Source organism: Canis lupus, chromosome 8 (assembly GCF_048164855.1).
Source record: "Canis lupus baileyi chromosome 8, mCanLup2.hap1, whole genome shotgun sequence".
Taxonomy (NCBI): Eukaryota; Metazoa; Chordata; class Mammalia; order Carnivora; family Canidae; genus Canis; species Canis lupus.
This window is the reverse complement of record NC_132845.1, coordinates 10171394-10190101: the sequence shown is the minus strand read 5'-3', so window position 1 is coordinate 10190101 and position 18708 is coordinate 10171394. Positions and strand designations below refer to the sequence as shown.

The 18708-nt window shown below is 34.2% G+C and overlaps 2 long non-coding RNA genes across 8 annotated transcripts in view; one reads left to right on the top strand and one right to left on the bottom strand.

Moving 5' to 3' along the window:
* LOC140637531 (uncharacterized) overlaps positions 1 to 18708 on the top strand; it is an 86400-nt gene that overhangs the window by 15628 nt on the left and 52064 nt on the right. Inside the window, exon 2 of the long non-coding RNA XR_012034626.1 lies at positions 3727 to 3825. This is a non-coding gene — a long non-coding RNA (uncharacterized lncRNA). The remainder of the gene's footprint in view (positions 1 to 3726; positions 3826 to 18708) is intronic.
* Positions 1 to 18708, bottom strand: part of LOC140637530 (uncharacterized) — an 87980-nt gene that overhangs the window by 40950 nt on the left and 28322 nt on the right. For 6 of the 7 annotated variants that reach the window (XR_012034622.1, XR_012034621.1, XR_012034619.1 and 3 more), the window contains exons 2-4: positions 10613 to 10734; positions 8640 to 8735; positions 774 to 900 (exon numbers count right to left, since the gene is read on the bottom strand). This is a non-coding gene — a long non-coding RNA (uncharacterized lncRNA). The remainder of the gene's footprint in view (positions 1 to 773; positions 901 to 8639; positions 8736 to 10612; positions 10735 to 18708) is intronic. The other variant, XR_012034623.1, reaches the window with a different exon arrangement.

The window sequence follows — 18708 nt, the reverse complement described above, 5'->3', positions numbered from 1 at the left end:
TAATAAAAGAAATATGTCCTTTAATTAATCTATCCCAGACAAGATGAATATATTATTTAAATAAAAAAATATATTTCTTTTTATAACTGGCCCAAAACACCTGAGAAATAGCTGTTCAGTTTTGAATGGTGCATGAATGAAAAAACTGCCACCATTTACAAAAAAAAAAAAAAAAAAAAAAAAAAAAAAAAAAAAGGTTGTCACAATGTATTATTTCTCTGACTCAAAGTTTATCATTAAAATACTTGAAACCAATGCAGGAATGGAGTATTTGTGTATAAGGGATGAAAAAGAAAGACAAAGGGGGAATACAATTATAGTTACAAAACCTCAAGCAATAGGACTTGTTTTAATGGGTTATCTTTTCACCTACCCACTCCCTCTTACATCCAATAAATTTATTGGGAAAAAAGAAAGCCTCTTGATTCCTTTAATATAGTTTTCTTTTGAATTTAATGGAATTAAATTCACTCTATATATTTCTGACCCAAATCTCAGAAAATCTAATCAAAAAGAATCCATTTCCTCAAGAAGATAGGAGCAAATATCTGGTTTTCTTAGAGCTCATATAAAAAGGTATAGTCAGCACAATACATCATATCCTCACCGAAGGCTCATTTAGAATGAATTTGGAGCAACTGACCTAGAGGAAGAAGGCAGCTGTGCATGGAAGAGACTGGAATCTTGACTCTTTTGAAATAGCAAAAGAAGTGAAAGGAAATAACCCAGACTTTTGTTTGGAGTGCGGGATATGGTTTTTGAAGTGTCATTACCTTGTTATAGAACTAGCTGCTCCATTTTCTAATTTCGTTGTTCTGCAGTAGAGATTTATGCTAGGAAGTGGTTGAGGGACTTGTGCTCAGTTTCTAGATAGGCAGCAAAGTTTTATCACGGCAATTACTAAGAAAAAGAGAAACAGTTAAAAGGATAATCGTTTTTACATTATTTTGGAACTCTGAAAGGAGCTAGATTTGGGTACATTAATAAATTAAAAATAAACCTACAATTTCAGAATGCATTATTTTGTTATACCAAATATCACATTGGATTGCAATTATTTACTTACATTTCTTTCTCATTCAGACTTAGATGGTAAGAGAAAATAATGTGCTGTATTCATTTTTTATTTTTAAAAATTTTTTGTATTCATTTTTTATTTATTTTTTATTTTTTTAATTCATTTTTAAATCCCCAACCTGATACACAAATTCTTGGCAAAAATATTTGTGTAATAAACTAACCCGTCTGTGTTTATCTTCCACTCTTTGTTTTGCTTCTCCAGCTGCTTCTTCTTCTTCTTCTTCTTCTTCTTCTTCTTCTTCTTCTTCTTCTTCTTCGTCTCCCTCTTCTTCTTCTTTTCTTCTTCTTCTTTATAGGCTTTTTCTCTTATAATTCACTAGTCTTAGATTTTTGCTTTTAGTGAATTTGTTTTTCATTTTATGAGAGTAGCTAGCAAGTATAGAATGTATATAGCAGGAATGAAAGAATGATAATGGATATAAAAACCGCGTTTTATGAGGAAACAGTACACAAATGAGTCCAGTCAGTGCAGTGACAGGACGTGAATGAATGGTCTTCAAATTCCTGAAGGGCTGTATTATGAGAGAGCAGAGTCTGTACCTCTTAGCAAAAGATACATTCACAGGGGAGTTTAGATCAATCTAACAGTTGTCCACATATGTAACAGCCGCCTTTTAAGGTGTGAGATTCCTCTCCTGGTGGGGTAAAATGGAGACTGGAGGGTCTGTTTACAGGGATAATCTCAAGAGCATTTCTTCCCAGGAATGGAAGAAAGAATTTGTTGATTCTCTTACCCATTCCTCGTAGATATAATAGTTATCTCATCACTTGACCAGCTGCTAGCCACCTCATGATGATGTTTATGAATGTATATCTGATATAGACAATTAAAATGCTATTGCCATTCACTCTATATGTACTTTTATTTTGAGGGTGGGGAGTAGGTTTCTGTCTTTTTATTGTTGAGTTGTAAAAGATATAAGTACCTTGTCAGATATTTTCCTGCAAAAATTTCTCATTCTCTGGGTTATCTTTTCACTTTAGTTAACATAGAGTGTTAGTTTCAGGTATACCATATAGTGATTCAACAATTGTATACATTACTCAGTGCTCTGGATAAGTACTTTTGATAATCGCTATGCTAAGACATGGGGGACACAGAGATTAATGAAGATACTTTTCTCTTTGGATGTTCAGACTTTACAGTGAGAGGAAAGGTACAAAACATAATTTATGATGCAATGAGCACAATATAAGCAAACTTGTCCTCTTGTCATTCCCCCATCTTCTGAATACTTTGTCTGCCAAAAATATTGTTGTTCTGCAAATATAGGTGGACAATGCACATATCTACTCTTTGCAGACCTCCTGGGTTTTCTGTGTTCTGTTTTCAGGAAAGAAACTCCTTGTTAGAATGTTGTTGTGAAAAAGGGCTTTTGACTAAACAGACAATTAAGTATATGTTCATATAAGGAACCATACTTCACTTCCATACAGATCCAATGAGTTTTCTAGAATCTGATTTTGGGATGTAGCAATGAAAGATAATTCAATCAAGGCAGAAAAATGATGGGCAAAATCAGGCAACAAAGTCAATATAAATTTATTGGATAGGTGACACCTTGTTTCTTAGAAAAGCCAAATATGTATGTTATTTTCCTATTGTAATATAAATTGATGCCCTACAGTCCAGTATTTGCCATCATATTTTAATACATTCTTCAATGTGGTAAACTCTCTTTTAACTTATGGACTTTGAACTTGTAATTCTCTGTTTTGAAGTTCTATCTCTCCCCAGTTCTTTGCTGATACAACTCATCAGAGCTTAACCCTTCCTGCCCCTCATAAATTAAGCCTGATCTCTACTAATTGCTGCAGATATTGTTTCTTATCGTGATTTTCAAATATACACGTGGAGGGGAGGGGTTTGCATATACAGCTGATTATATTCATTTATAATTAAATTATTAATTAGTGTTTTTCTGCTTTATTATATTATGGACAGTTTCAGCTCAGAGCTTCTAACATTTTTGTTTACTTTGGTGGGCCTACTTCTCAGGAAAATATTTGGCAAATAGATTTTGAGAGGCTGAAAGGAAGTTTTACAGCTTACTAGGGACTAGTTGTATTAGCATAGAATGAAATTTAGAGGCTGGTCAGCCTTCCATCCAACGTTAGCCAGAATGTTTATTTATTAATTATTACTCAAAAATAGAGTTGTTTTCCTAACCTTCTGTTATAGAGTGATTCTACTACCTCTTAAACACTCAAACAGAGCTCTGTAAATGAATACATAGATTATTTCTAATATTTTTCTGCACTGGTTGTACCTATAAGATATAAAAATATGATGAATATCAAGTATCCTAGTGTTATTTGCTTATATGGAATTAATATTTACATACTGTGTCACTTTAAGTATATTGTAAACATGTACATTTAATTTGATTAGCTATCAATATACGATATATGCAAAGGAAAGAACTTCTGCCAATAATAATTTCTAACTTGAAAAAAATGTTCAATTTAAGGCTTAGCATATTAATAATATGAAGTAGAAAGCTATATGTCTATTTTTGGTTGTATCTTAAAAATCCTATTATGTTAGCAAGTGATTAGTACTCCATTTGAAAGCTAGATAAAAACAAATTCATTGCAGGTAAACTGATTTACTCTCATATGCACTGTTAACATTATTCATTTCAGTTACAGAGACTGTATTTTCTCAACTGTACAAAGAGGTGCTTCGACTAATGAACCCTAGTTCCTTACCTGGTTTACTATTCTGTGATACTACAAATTTCAGTAAGCTAATTTTATGTTTCATCTACATGCTAAGAATATCATAGCAGAGAAATAACATTCTAGATAATTGTATTCTTTGGCTATTTAAAGTTCTCTGTTAATGAGAATGAAGATAAATAAATGATGGAGAAATCAACTCTTATATCTATTCTATGTGTCAGTAATCAGAGAAAGAAAATCTACATTATCAATTAAATAATAAAACATTAGCATTTTGGTAGAAGCCTTAATGTCTTTCATTAAGACATATATTGATATTCATCAATATAGGTTCTCCGTACTTCTTTTGAATACCTCTTATCAAGTTTACTATGTTATGATCGCAAGATCCATTCTTTCTTTTTACTGAGTATCATGAGGTCTTATCTCCCTGACCTACGTGTAGTGAGGCACCTCTTCCCTATTGGCCACAAGACAATTCTTGCCATGGGTTTGATTTATTACAAAGCATAAAAAAGAAACCCTTGTATCTTTGTATTAAGTATCTGGAGCATGGGCATATTCAGAATCTTGTGAATGCTCCCCAACCTTTCTGTAACAGCTGCAAATGTTAATAAACAAACAAAGGGTGGTTTAAAATCTAGATCTGTAGTCATCCATAGATTATTTGTCATCACATACTCCAAATACCTTCTATTTTACTTTCATGTAAAAGGCAAGTTGATTAGGCCAGATGATAAACTTCATTCTGTGAAGGTAAAAACTGATTGATCTCAAAGAGTGTAGATAATATCAAATCATGTTGAAAATGATTGTCTTATTATTTCATATGGCGTGACCTCAGATTCTTTGTGTTTTGAACTGCAATAAATCTTTCTCATATATATTATGAAATAACAAATGATCACTTTCAGAAGTCTAGGTAATGCATATTCTCTGTGTATTTCAAGTCCTGCATACATATCATATTCTTCCTAGCTAAATAGGTGTACTTAAAATTTCCATTTATTTTGGGAAGATCATTTAAATGTTTAGGAAGAGAATACTTTGATCATCTTGACATTTTAGTTATGACGCTTGACAAAAAGTATGAAATTCCAGAATATCATTAATCTTAATAATTTGACAACTTTCTAAGAAATACATCTAATAATATAAATTGGCTTTAATTTCTAAAAATACAGCTTGTTTGGTGTTTTTCAAGATATTTCCTTTAGAAAAAATGCAGATAAGTTAAAGAGCATTGCACTGTTAGTATTGCCCAACCAGTTGAATCAAGAAAAAATAATATGTGCCAAACATATTGGGATTATTTTTGGAGACTTATCATATGGAAGTTGTTTCTGGACCAAAATTAGTGACTAATATCAAGTGAAAAAAATACTGAAAATAATATTTAATTTGTTTCTTTCTCAATGACCTAGCACATTCTAATCACATTTTTCATAGATCATTTCTAGTCCCAAATTTATATCATCCTATTTCTTATAAAGGAAACCTTATGATTATATTTCATTTATTTTATGGTATTATTAATGATGAAAATATATTATGTATTAATAATATATTCCTCAAAATTAAAGCTTATATCAGTTTTGGGAAAATGTTGTAATATTTTCTACAATGTCTATGTTATAAACTCTTCATTTGTTTCATATGCAATTATATAACAATCTAATAATGTTGGAATATATACATTTGTGTGGGTTTACTAATAGTACGATGAGGTCTGTAAAAGGTAAAGAATGTTTGTTTATAATCATGCTATATACTTTTACCCGGGTTATTGATTAAAGTGAAATCAAGAAGTGACAGTAATCTTTTACACAATACACTTCCCAGAATAAGAAAGAAGATGAGTAAATTAGTCTTTCTAACCCCCAGTAAAATTCAAGCAAGATTGATTTCATCTAAAATTTTCAGAGGCAAGATTTTTATAGAAGTTCAATTACAATATTGTCATTTTCTTGTACTGCATATTGTATTTACAAAATGAATATTATGAATATTTCAAATAAAGCATAAGCAGTAATATAATTTATGTGAAACATTATATTTTGCTTGCAAAACTGTCAGAACTTTCACTATGGCTATGAAAATATCTGATGATTATACTTTGTATTATTTAAAGTTTGTGGTAAAAATGAATGATGTTTATTTGATTATATTTTAGTGTTAAGATGAATGAATATTAAACCCAAATTTTTATGCATCAGAGAATCAGGTTTAAAAAAACTCTGGTTCTTGTACTAAACTGCCTATAAAAGTGTAAAATGTTGACTTTTGATCAAAACAGGACTTTGAAATACACTTTTTTGCATCTATTCAATTATTTTAATCTGAAGAGTTCTAAAAGCAGATAGAATCCAGATTTAAAGTACTTTCTTAATTGAACTTTACCTGTTTTAGAGTATCAAGAAAATAAGAACAAAAGCCAGGTTGAAAGAATGACACTAGTCTTAAACTTTTCATAAGGCCCATATCTTCTTCATAAGAGTCAAATGCAAAAATATTTCTATTTACAAAGAAAAAGGGAAAGTGGGTGGTGAGAGGGGGAGAGAAGGAGACACGGAGAGAAACAAAAGCACAAACATTATCTTTTAATTTAATCCAATAAATCTCAATTTGCACTTAGTTTGGAGTACCAGAAAATCATATGTCTTTGTCAGACTTCTTGGTGAGGTGATGATTATATTCATGGAAAAACATAAAGAAAAAAACACCATCCAATTAAAAGTGTAATCAGATGCCAAGAGAATATTAGAGCAAATATTGGTAGATAGTCAAATCTATCCAGCAGTACACAATTATGGAGAGTCTACTACATACTAGTTACAGTGCATGTGATTGGTAAGTGTTTCTAATCTCCACCTGGATAGTCATTAGGGTCTCATTTTAACCATTCATCTAGGAGCTCATTCGTTCAGCAAATATTTATTGTCAGGTCCTGTACTATTTAATGTGGATACGATAATGATGAAAAACAGACACATTCTCTGCATGCTCTGAATTCACAATCTACTGTGGTGACAGTATTTATCAATAAATCACAAAAGTAAATTTATACTGTGAGAAAAAGATGAAAGGAAGCAATGTGCAATAAGATTGTAAATTAGAAAAGCTAATGTTTTTAAAGAGATGGGGAAGGTTTCTTTAAATATATTGCATTGTTTTTTTTTTTTTAATAAAAGTTAATAAGATGAACAAAGTTTAGGAGCTGAGAGAAGCAATTCAAAGAGAAGAATATGTAAAAACTCTGGCCGGAAGGAGATTAGAACTTCTCCCAATATGGGTAATCAGAAGCCACACTTAGTCCTACTCCAGAAGGGTAAAAGAGAAAAAAAAAAAATCCACTAACTTGTTAGGTAGGGTTGGCAGACATTTGAGTAGTGTTAGTGGTTGAACCTTTCTCTTTGGTGCAACCACATTGTGGTGACTTTTGCATTGAATGGCACTGAAGAAAACAGATGAAAGTTCAAGCTGAGATCACCAGTGTTGGAAATCACTTTTAACATAATCCAAGTACAACTGGCGTTGTGATATGGATTCTCACCACCTAGTCATGTCTGGAAATTGCTAATTAAAAATAACATTCTTAAACTACAGAAGGATTTAGGATATAATTAAACATTTGTCAATATCTTTCCTGCATATTCTTACCAACGAAGCATGCTTCTAAATAATTTTATTTATTTAAATGAACTTTCATAAAGTTCTATAGTAGAAAAGATGAGTCATAATTCAAAATTTTTATTGGGAGAGTAGTAAATTCTTTATTGTATCATACTAATGTAGGATGTTAATGATATAGGAAACTGGGTATTGGGGTATATAGGAATTTTCTATACTGTTGTCACTGTAAACCTAAAATCACAATTCAGGAAGCACAGATTCAGGTGGAAACTTGAAGTGTCTGGCTTGTAATGTGGAATCATGGTTTTTTCTAAGGAAAAAAGAATGGGTGGAGCCACTATTACATGTATTAAGAAGAGAGAAAAAAATAGGACTTTAGGAACCTAAACTATTTTGGCTTATACCTCCATTGACTACCGACTCTCTCTTCAAAACCTCCACAACCTTCAGTCTTAGGGTCTGAGTGCCCTGTTTACTTCTCAAGTAATTGCTGAGAACAATTGTCATTTTGTCCAGTCCAAAGATTTGGTCCCAGTTTCTCTGCAGTGGCCACCCTGGCTCAGTTTTAAAATGGCACCATTCGTGCCAGTTTTTCATGCTGGGAACTATAAGAAATGGGTTCTTCTTTTGCACTAGATCTGATTCTGAGACACCTAGGCTCTTACTGCTACACATATCTTGTCACCACAACAGAATGGGAAAAAAACAGAAAAGCAAACAACAAAAACAAAGACAGATCTGATTCTGAGACACCTAGGCTCTTACTGCTACACATATCTTGTCACCACAACAGAATGGGAAAAAAACAGAAAAGCAAACAACAAAAACAAAGACAAAAGGAAGGAACACCACTGATTGAGAAAGAAGGAAGGAAGTGCGGACACCTGGGTGGCTCAGTCAGTTAAGCCTCTGCCTTCGGCTCAGGTCATGATCTCAGGTCCTGGGGTCAAGCCTGGGATCAAGCCCCACGGGATCAAGCCCTTCATCTGGCTCCCTGCTCAGCAGAGTCTGCTTCCTCTCTTCTGCCTCTGCTCCTCCTCAGTCTCTTTCAAATAAACAAATAAAATCTTTAAAGGAGTCTTAACTGACACAGAGGGATTTATAGTTAAGCAAAAGAAAGAAGTTCAGGTCATTGTTCAAACTTGGTTTCCTCAAAAATCTCTCAGACTTTTCCATACTTAATAAAGTCTAGTCATGTTTCTATTTCTCTTCTCATCTCTTCACTTCTCTTTTCTTCTTACCTCCCACATTCATATTTATTTCTAATGAAGAGCAAATGATGTCTCTTCTGTTATGTTTTTATCTCATCTTCTACCTCATGAAGCTTACTTACTTTTCTGGAAGACAAAACAAAACAAGAAAATCCCAGAGTTACCTGAAAGGAATTGTGATAACAATTAAGGTACTACATTTTTCACCTGCTTCCTACTACACATTGTTGTTGATTTATTTGGGTATATCCACCAATAAGCTATAAATTCCTTTAGAGCAGGGACTCTGTTGTATCTGAGTTTTACTATCAATCCATAACATATCATATTTCCTGAAAAATAAACAATATTTGTGAGGTTGTACATTATCATCCAAGAGCAGACAAATAAATAATAATGTTTAGTGAAAAGATATCTGAACAGACTTGATTTTGCTGTGATGTTGCTGTACTTTATTTATGTAAAATAAAATAAATAATCCATTTTCTTCATTTCTGAAATAAAGTATTCAGGCAAAAAAATTATGGCTACTACAATTCTAAAATCTATGAATCCAAAAGCCTTTCAGGCAGCCTTTACTCCTTTAGCTATGATTTGGTGACTACAGGTTTATGCAAGTGAAAGTATTCCATTTTTCTCTATTCACTAGAGTCCTGACAATGCAAAAAGACTGGGGATTCCAAGAGTATTTTTAGAACAGCATATGCAGTACTTTTCACTTGCTAGCTCTAATTCTTCTAGAGCCAACATGGAAAATGGAAACATAATCAATGTATAGCCATTAGTTTCCATAAGATCAAATAAAAATAGTTATTCAGGAATAGCATGCTTCTTACTGATACTGAAGTCAGAATTGATTTGTTTAATGCCTCCTCCTGGAAGGTGGTATCAGGAAACAAATATCCCTATGCCCTTCAAGATCTTTCTAGTCAGAGTTAAGAATCAAATTTACATCAGAAAGACCAACAGGAGAAAATCATATTTAATGGCATATGTACAGGGAATCCATACAGACACAGAAATTCCAAAGACAGGCAACATGAGGTATAGATGTGATTCTGAACTAAAGAGAGGGAGGTAGGGGGCTGGGACTTCAAAGGGAAGGAATATAATTCACAAGAACATGGAAAACAGTAAATGTTTGGTAAATAAAGATTTGCTGAGCCTCTGGGAAACACTGAGACAGAGATCTTTGATAATCCCTGCTAGACCTTACTAGGTTACTCTCTGTCTACATACCAATTTTTTTTAATTTATTTTTTATTGGTGTTCAATTTATGAGAGACACAGGCAGAAGGAGAAGCAGGCTCCTCGAAGGGAGCCCAATGCAGGATTTGAACCCAGGACCCTGGGATCATGACCTGAGCCAAAGGCAGATGCTCAACCACTAAGCCACTCCGGCATCCCTACCATACCTAGTTTATATCATAATATATCCATGGTGCTAGCTCTCTTCCTGAAGCACGTTCTCTATCTGAATTGTTTTATGTCAGTTGAGGGAAATGGATAAAGAACATTTCCTGAGTCTGCCAAGTTTTGATTTTTTTTTTTTTTTTTTACTCAAAATAATCTTCATACCAAAGTGGCCCATCTTGGGACATCCTGCCCTTGGCCCCTATAGTGGGTAGAGAGACATGGGATACTTTATTCATAGACTATTTAAAAAATATATAGCAACACAAAATAGTCTGACGGCACCCAAATAAACAAGGTAATAAAAACAAATGACAGTAATACATTTTATTTCACAGATGCATTTTTTAATGCCTGAGATTCTTAAGATTCCATTTTTTATCTATAAAATGAGAAAGGGAACTGTACTTTCTAGTCTTACTGGGGAAAAGTAAATGAAATAATGCAATAAAGCATTTAGGCATGGCCTGGTTAATTGTTAGGAATCGTTAGCTAGTCCCTAAGATGATTAAAAACAAGTACCCAGATTTGGAATGATTTGACTTTAAACCAAATATTTTTTTCAATGCCTGGAATACTATTTATAGTACCTAGAAATAATTTCTTTATCTTGCTGATTGCTAACTTCTCAGTGCCTTTAGTGTGCTAACATGCTGTTGGAGAGATAACATAATTTTCCCTCTACCCTTCTAGGTTCTTCGCTGAGATACATCTGTAATAATAATAAAAAAAGATTAATAGGAGACAAACAGAAGTTTAATAGCATGTGTACCACCTGTATATGAGAGATGGTTAGGAAAACCGAATAACTGCCCAAAACATTCCAAGCTGTCAGCTTAAATAACATCTTCAGCTAAAAACAAAAGAAAATATTGGAGGTGAGGAGTCAGTTATGAAGGTTAGTAGGAAAAGCACAGTAAATAAAGGCAAGGTTGTTGTGCAGATTTAGGTCATTGCCCTCTCCACCAGTAAGAGTTTTAGAAATTTAGAGTCATTTTTCTCTTCCTGCTACAGAGAAGGAGACAGTCTAACAGATGGAGATTGTACATTTCCCTATACATGTAAATGTCTCTTACAAAAGGGTAACTTCTCAGTTTTTAGATCATTTCCTATGCCAGATGTTTCTTTAAAATCAGCCTAAAATAATGCTTATGCCAAAGAGACATAGCTTGGGTGGTTATACCCTGCTCCCCTTCAGTGCCTAGCTCTTTTGGAGAAGCTATGGAATATATATGCACAGACTTCCTACATGTTTCTGTTCAAAACCCATTTTATTCAGAGCATCAAGAATTCCTTAGATACATTTAGGGCTTTCTCACTAGAGGAATGGATGGGTAACATATCCTTCATAAAATACACCAAAGATCTTGTTTCTCTCAGCTATTTTTTAAAAAATGAGTTACAGTGATTTCGAGATCGTACTTCATTTAAGTAACAGGAGATCACATAGCCCATCTGACATTTGACCATATAGTGATATACTGCATTCATCAGTACAGTTTGAGGTAGGATAACCATTCTCTTGTGAGAAATGAAAGCTCTAGTTAAGCTACCTCACTTCTATTAAAAATAAGATAAAAAAAAAAAACTTAAAAAAAAAGTGGGATCCCTGGGTGGCACAGCCTTCAGCCCGGGGCGAGATCCTGGAGACCAGGAATCGAATCCCATGTCAGGCTCCCAGTGCATGAAGCCTGCTTCTCTCTCTGCCTATGTCTCTGCCTCTCTCTCTCTCTCTCTCTCTCTGTGTGTGTGACTATCATAAATAAGTAAAAAAAAACTTAAAAAAAAAACTTAAAAAAAAATAAGATCCAAAGTAACATCCATAAATAGGCCTAGAATTTGCTTCATAGCACTAATTAGATTTTACTACAACAAGAGAAGAAGAATCATAAATGGCAAAATGTCCACATCAAGAAGAAAATGTAAGTAAAACTGAGATATGTCATAACGTCAGATGTGGATGATGAAGAACTGGTATAAAAATGATCTCAAGTAATTTTTATGGATTTCAGTACCTGACCTAAATTATAAAACTGGCCAAAATGTCCTAATGCTTTCCTTCCTCCCTAGTTTATACAGATTCTGGAAGTCTTGACAACCAGAGTTAGATGCTTTATTGATATCTTACTGGTGGCATGTCTACTCAAGTTTAACTTATAGTATCACCCATTTTTAACTCCGTTCCTCCTAATTGGCTTATCAAATAATGTGAAGTTGAAAATAGGTGAAGGATCGACCTATAGTTCTCAAACTCCTGTAATTTGCTACTCAGTGTGTGATCCATGGCACGGGAACATTAGCCCCATCTAGAAGTCTATTTAGAAATACTGAATCTGGGTTGCTGGGTGGCTCAATTGGCTAAACATCTGCCTTCAGCTCAGATCATGGGCCCAGGGTCCTGGGATGAGGCCCACGGCTGAGCAGGGAGCCACCGTCTTCTCCCTCTCCTCCTCACTTGTGCTCTCTCTTGCTACATGTCTCTCTTGAATAAATAAATAAAATCTTAAAAAAAGAAAATAAGAAGAAATGCTGAATCTTTGGACCCCTCCACAGAAAAACTAGTCATAATCTATATCTATCAAGATATCAAAGTGGTGTGTATGCACACTGAAGTCTGAGACGCATCACTTATTAAAAATTCAGATTCTTGAGCTGCATACCCAGAGATTCTGTTTCAGTAAGTTCCCAGTAGTGTCCAGGAATTTGCAACCAATCACCCTAGTTGATGAGAACTCTGGTGGTCCAGAGACAACACTTTCAGAAACATGAGCTTATTGTGAGGGTCATCCTAGCTGCATTAAAATAAATATGTAGGGCATTCCAGGAACTCGGCTTTTTAAGCTAAACTAATGCATCTCAGATGGCATGCGCAGTACTCCCAGAGCTGAGGGAATATTTTTAGCTGAAGCTACTTTCTTTCATGTTCTTTATGACTTGCACTGATACAGAAAGCCAGCTCAATGGCAGTGAACAGTATAGGCCCATGCCCAGTCTGAGCAAATGTACAATCTACTTTGATGGAATCTCTCATGCACATTTTGTTCAATGAAGAGGATGGCTTGTGGGCAAAATTAGAAAGAAGCTTATAATAACATTCAGTTAAATAACAATCCCATTTTTCAATTTCGCCTCCATCTACTCTGATCTTGCCTTTTTTTCTATTCTTTCCTTTAGCCAATCTGTGAGGGACCCAGAAAAATTCTTTGTTGTTTTGCATTAGAAGCACCTGATTTGTTACTTTCCTTATCATAGAAAACCATGTAGTCATGAAAGCAATGCGGAAGTGAGGGAGGAAAATCCCCTCGAGTGCTGTAAAAATGTGATACTATTAATTCCCAGTCCCAACCCCACCCCAAAGCAAATTAAAACTGCAGTGTTGGTTCCCTTCTGGCAGGAACATAAATTGATACAACCTTCCTGAAAAGCAATTTGGCATTATGTTTCAAAAACCTTTAAAATGTTCATACTCTTTAAACTAGCAAGTCCCCCTAAAGTAATTTTTCCTAAGGTGATGGGAGCAAAGATTTATGGACAAAGACTTTCATGGCTATGTTATTTGTATGAACAGGAAATGGGACATTACCTTATATTCAATAATAAAATAGTGGTTAAATATTGTGGTAGACACATGGCTGGGGCATGGACAATTATGTTAATTGATCTATGACAGACTTGGTAATTAGAAAGAAGGGGGACCAGTGTCTGTTCTAAATGGGAGAATAAAAGCTAACACGGATATGGGATGGATAAAGCAAAATGTTAGTGGAAAAAATACAGGGTTTGGGTTAAGAACTCTGTTCTAGTCTAGGCTCCAGGATATACAATCTCTGGGACTAAATCTAATAATTTATCAATGCGGAGACTCAATCTCTTACTTGAATTATGTGAATACAACCTACCTTAAATGTTTTTAAGTCGCTGGATCATCTGACCTGGCTGGACATCTTCCATATATGAAAGTTTATTTAGGTACAGTGTTCTGGGAATGTTTTAGCTGAGTGATAATGCTTATGAAGATTTGGAGTGCAGAGGGAAAACTACAGGTTGGGAGAATTTGTAGACTATAAGAGTTCTGCAAGTGATACTGGGAAAACCTGACAAAGTATAGCTATATTAAGGAGATATATTTATTACAATATTCCTACACTTATCAGGGCCACTGATGGTAGCAATTCAGGTCGGTCCCCGAATATGGCAGATAATAGCTCAAAACAAACATGCCCATTTTCTCCCCTTTTGGTCTGTGTTCTTGTGTTATAGTTGATTTTAATTGCAACATTCAAAGCCATTATATTTTGGCCTGCTTAGATGACAGATGATTATAGCTAATACTACTGTATTGCATACCTGAAAGGTTTTAAAAGAGTAGATTTTAAATGTTCTCACTGTGTGCATGCACACACACACACACACACACACACACACAAATGGTAACCATATGAGGTGTTGAATATATTAACTTGACCTTATTGTGGCAATAGTTTCACAATATGTATATGTGTCAGATCATCAGATTGTACATCTTAAACCTACACAGTGTTGTATGGCAATTATATCTCAAGAAACCTGGGGGAGTTGAGGGGTGGGGGCATGACCCAACCGGAGAAAATAGTTACAATGACTCTTTTGTTTAGGTTGTTGAAAGAAAAGATTTCCAGTTCCTGCCACCAGGCTTAACCCTGGTGCACATACTTGGAGCAACCCCCAGCCAGTTTGCTTTCATGTAGCACCTGGATGTAAAACAAGTGTGGGAGAGAGCTTTGTCAAAAGATGGAGGGAGATGGGTTCTTGTGATGTCATTTGAGTCAATCCTTCCCGTGCATCAAACTTTCCTTTTTATTCGAATAAACCAGCAAACATGTTTCTATCATTAGCCAATTTGAGTTCATCTTTTACCCCAAGTGTCTTAACTGACAATATAATATATAAATACCAGTTATTATTAAATTTAAAAGAAGATTCCTTTCATAAACATAATATCTGTGTAACATAGTGAATGATGTGATAGACAATTTATAAAAATATAAATTCATCAGCAAACATTTTATAAAAATAAATATCCAGAGAAGCCCAGTATAACCCCACAGGACAAGTCATAAAATGACTGAAGACACTAATTTTGCTACTATTTAAGAAATCTATAAAACTTCTCTAAAAGAGTTAAAGAAAATAAGAGAAAACAAGGGATAAATTAATTTAGTGACTATATTAGAAACCCCCTGGGAGACCTTATGGTCCAAGGGGAAGGCTTATGACTATTTCTGCTACATGCGAATCAGCATCTCTGAACTTCAGTTTCCCTCTAGGAAATCACGTTTAATTAAAATGTCTTCAATGTTTGAGTTCGTTCACATGAAATGCAGAGGGCAATGCCAAGTATGCATGGAAGCAGCCTCTGCTAGGTACTCAATGAGTCTTAATTTTCTCATCTCTTTCCAGCAGTGCTGTAAACATGTGATATTCTGACATTTAGAAGAAATCTTAGCACTCATTTACCCTTCTATTAATTCTGTATCTTCTCCCAATGCAGCACTTACCCAATATTCTGAAGGGATAAAAAAATTCAATATATACTTGTGGAAAGACCTTTCACATTTGAAATTCACTAAAAATGTATTGACAGCTCACATAAAACAGGTAGAATTTTCTTATGGATAAATGTGGATTAAGCTCTTTGAAATGAAGAGTGTATATTTCTCCAGAGGAAACAACTTCATAGCAGGGTGCTCCAGATGCTGATGGTAGGCAAAGGGCAGTTAGAGCCTATGAGGGATCTGAAGGATGTAGTAGACAGTGAGGTGTTAAATTTCTGCTGATCACCACAAATTATTTAGAGTAGTGAAAAAACATGCGGGATTATGAGGAAATCCAGAAGGATCTAATTAAACTGGGTGATTGGGCAACATGAAAACAGATTAAATATAGTGCAGATAAGTGCAAGGTAATGCATATTGGGGAACATAATTTAAACTTTCCATGCACACTGATGGGTTGTGAATTAGCCTGAACCTCTTAGGGAAAGCATTTAGAAGTCATTATGGATAGTTCAATGAGAAAGCTGCTCAATGTGCAAGAGCATTTAAAGTAGCCAATAGAACACTTGTAGGTATTAATTGGAGCATGTGGAATAATATGAAAACTATTAACATGAAATCACATGAATCAATGGAAGTCTCATACTTAGCTATATTTATTTCAGGTACTTTGACAGAAAACACGAAGGAACAACTGACAATGTGTTCAATTGTTAAATTAAAAGTGGACAAATAGATTGTGTATTTGTTTAGAAATACAATAGCAGCAAGACACAGATTTAATAGCCTCAAAAAATAATGAGTGGTTCAGCAAAAATCTTTGGAACATTTCTTTTCAATAAGTACTAAAATATGAGGATAAGATGACATTGGGGGAGCTAAAATCTACATTTTAACAGAAATACCTTTAATATGACTCAGAATCAATCTGTAATTCACTATTGAAGTAAATCATTGAGGCAAATAGCTTGGCAAGATTCACAGGGATTAGATATTTATATGACTATGAATAACATTTTGCAGTCATACTAACTATACCAGGTTCAGATGTCACAGCATATATCACTCCTTTTGCTCCACAGTTTAGAGAAGTTATCTCAGAGGCACAGGGGAGATTTGTTTTTCTCAGTTTAATAATGTAATTCATAAATGACTGGAAAAATAATGTAACAATTGGTTGTCACATTTATTTTTAAAGTAAAATATTTTAGGTGTCTTACCATATGAATTTATGTTTTTAAAAGTAACTGTGTAGTCATGTAATATATAATCAGGAATAAAATTGCTGATGTAGGTATTGCCCACCGAACTATAAAGATGATGGCAAAAATTTCCAATCACCATACATTCATGGGACAAAACAGTGGTATTGAAACTAAATGAATATAAAAGTAAAAATTATATCAACATTATTGTTATAGTGCATTCATTTAATAAATCTGTATTAAGCATATACTTTGTTCCAGGAAGTACAGAAGTTACTAAATACATAAAACAAAGTCCTTATGTATCATAAAGTGGACTATATGCAAAGCATTTAAAACAGGTGCAAGTCTATAGTACAGGACCAGTGATAAAATGTTTACCGAGTTTGGACATAATAAATGGTCTAGTCCAATCTACTTGAGAGAGAAAATAATTTTTGAGACAAGAGCTAAAAGAATTTTTCATCAAGAGACGGAAAAGGGCATTTGGGTCAGGGAAAATAGTCTGAGAAACACTGGAAATCAGGTGTTGCAGGTTTTGAAGAACTGCATGTATCAGTAGACTGATTCATACAATGAAAGTCTTAATACTACGGTTATTTTCTTATAACACTTAATTTACCTGGTTCTGAACAGATAATTCACATTTTAGAAACCACTAAAAATCAAACATGTTAATTAAGACAATATTAATGGCCATGTTTTAGAAGTTCATTGTTCAACTCCCCAAACTACCTTTATTGACATACTTCTGCTGAAAAATGTTGGTGGAGGATGTATATTTCTTAGGCCCTTTGTCTGGTATTGACCTCGGGGCCAGTTTGGAGGTAATTACCAAGGTTTTCTAAACTTGACTTGTATTTGTCTGGAGAATCCTGGACCCAGGTTGACTTTAAAAATCAGCATGTCCAGGGTGAGAGACCAGTATTTATCACAGGTGTCACAAGGAATTTTGGAAATAGCTCCATTAGTATTTACCAGAGTTCCGTTTACACATGGCTATTATACTCAATACATACTTTGGTAATCCATTCCTGAAATTCAAATGTTCTGTGAAAATATGCTAATGGGAAGCCAGTTTCCTTTTAAAAAATGTTTATGTACCACAAAAAAAAAATGTTTATGTCAATCACAAATCTAAATATGAAAGAAATGTGTCATAAAATACCTATATATGTAAATAAATAATCATATTGGAAAATGAAGTGCTTCAAACAACCACTTACTGATTACCAAAAAATAATATGACTGTTAACAAATTGTTGACTTTTATACTGTGATATCTTCTTTTCCATTATAATGGCTTTCCTCATACATTTTGTTTTATTCTCCACTACTTTCTCCAACCATTTCCAAATCTGAATTATCTGTTCAGAACCAGGTAGCATCAAGAGCCAAACATTAAAGGCATTATGGAAATGTGTTCCAGAAAAGCACACATTGACAGAAGAGCTCACAGAGCATGACACTGTGGCCTTTGAAAAGTTTTTATAACATGTCCAAGCAAATAGAACCTTCTGCCAATTATATCGATAAGGTAATTTGAGACTTAGTTTTGCCCATCTTTTTGTTTAAAATGTAACATTCGGGTGTATAACTATCACCATACATTCATGGGACAAAACAGTGGTATTGAAAAATATGTGCCTTTTGTAAAATTTGCCTATTAAAACTCAAGAGGTATTGGCGAGAATAGGCAAATCTTCCTTTCAGAACCCCTTATGTGTGGGATGCACAGTGACTTTCTTCCAGAAAGCATATTATGAAAACAGCACATTATGAAAAAAAGGAAAAAAAATAATTTTATAGCAAAGAAACTTTACAAACGCTACCTCAGCCAGGGATTTGGTCAACGTCAACAGAGATAATGCAATGTTGGCAGCATGAGCCCTTAATGTGATGCAATGAAACTGGTATTTCCACTGAAACTCTGTGGCCTTCCTCCCT